The sequence below is a fragment of the Octopus bimaculoides genome, chromosome 25, assembly GCF_001194135.2.
Source record: "Octopus bimaculoides isolate UCB-OBI-ISO-001 chromosome 25, ASM119413v2, whole genome shotgun sequence".
NCBI classification, from domain to species: Eukaryota; Metazoa; Mollusca; class Cephalopoda; order Octopoda; family Octopodidae; genus Octopus; species Octopus bimaculoides.
The window spans coordinates 13,467,087-13,468,746 of record NC_069005.1 but is presented as its reverse complement, the minus strand read 5'-3'; positions in this window follow the sequence as shown (position 1 = coordinate 13,468,746).

The following is a 1,660-nucleotide window of genomic DNA, read 5'->3' as shown; positions in this document are numbered from 1 at the left end:
GGGTCCATAGATTAAAAAAAATAGTTGAAACCCTTTGCTCACGGAGAAGGAAATGTATGTATGTATGTATGTATATGTGCAGATTTGTATGTTTTGCTTTATGTATGTATTCTCATGCATATAGTTGCATATCTAGACATACGCATATATACTTAAATGATAAACTTCTGGAAATTTTCACAGATTTTTATAGTGCCAGTGATGGAGTGGACCTGAAGTCTTCGAATTAGCTTTCTCCTTTCTTGTTTTGAGAAGCCTAATTTCTCAAAATTGGTATTTAGGCAGTGTGTTATATATCCCAGTGCCCCAATAATTACAGGTATAAACCTGAACTTGTAATCTGGATAGAGTAACTGCAGATTTCTCAATAGTTCAGCTTGAGTATTTTCTTTTTCACTGAATTCCACAACTGTATACAGTTTCTCTTTTCTATCCCAAATCATTATGTCAAGTCTATTGTGCTTACATTTTATTGAGGTTTTTACGGATGCATGCATGCATGTTTGCATGTATGTATGCATGTATGTATGTATGTATGTATGTATGTATGTATATATGCACGTATGTATGTATGCACGCGTGTTTACACCTATTTGTAATAATTTAAAAATCTTCCTGTAAGGAAGGAGCTGTTTTCTAACACATGCAAAGCGCCGTCGTTGGAAACTAGATAATAAAAACAAATTCACGTTTTGAACTTGAGAAAGACTTGCATATTTTTAACCTTCTGCTCACATACTGTATTTGCAATGTGCATGCTATAGAACTATGTATATATGTATGTACCTATGTATACATATATATGTATGTACGTTTTCTAGTTTTAATTGTTAAAAAAACAGTCTTTCTACATGGAAGAATCTGGTTTCTAACACACATACAAAACTCTATCGTTGGAATGTAGATAAAACAATTTCGCATTTCCTACTGTTTCGCTTATAGAATGCGTTTATAAAGTGCGAATTAGCTGGTCGATTTTTTCTTCTGAAAACCCCCAGCTTTTCCATATTGTCACGTAGGCATTTATTCACGAAACCAAATGCACCATAATTACTGGTATAAATGTGAACATGTGTGTGTGCGTGCGTGCGTGCGTGTGTGTGTGTGTGTGTGTGTGTGTGTGTGTGCGTGTGGGTACAAAAATGTCTCACCACAACATCCTACCGTATCCTTCCTTGTTAATCTACTTTAACCCTTAAACACCAGCATTAGAGTGATTGTAATAATATCTGTGACGCTCAATCTCCGTCTTTCAAACGTCATCACCATCGTCATCAACATCATCACCATCATCACCATCATCATTAGCAGTAGCAACAGCTGCAGCATCATCGTCTTCATCGTCAGCATCGTCGTCGTTATTGGTTTCCTCCTCCTACACCTCATCATCATCATAATCATCGTCATCGTCCTGGTACTCGTCGTCGTCATCATCAGCGTCATCATCGTCGTCGTCGTCGTCGTCGTCGTCCTCCTGATCCTGCTCCTGCTCCTCCTCCTGCTCCTCCTCCTCCCTCTCTCTCTCTTCGTCTTCCTTCACTCTCCTCGTCTTCCTTCCCTCTCCTTGTCTTCCCTCCCCTCTCTCCTCCTCTCCCTTCCCTCCTCCCCTTCCCTCCTCCCCTTCTCTCCTCCCCTTTCTTCCTCTGCTTTTTCAAATCCT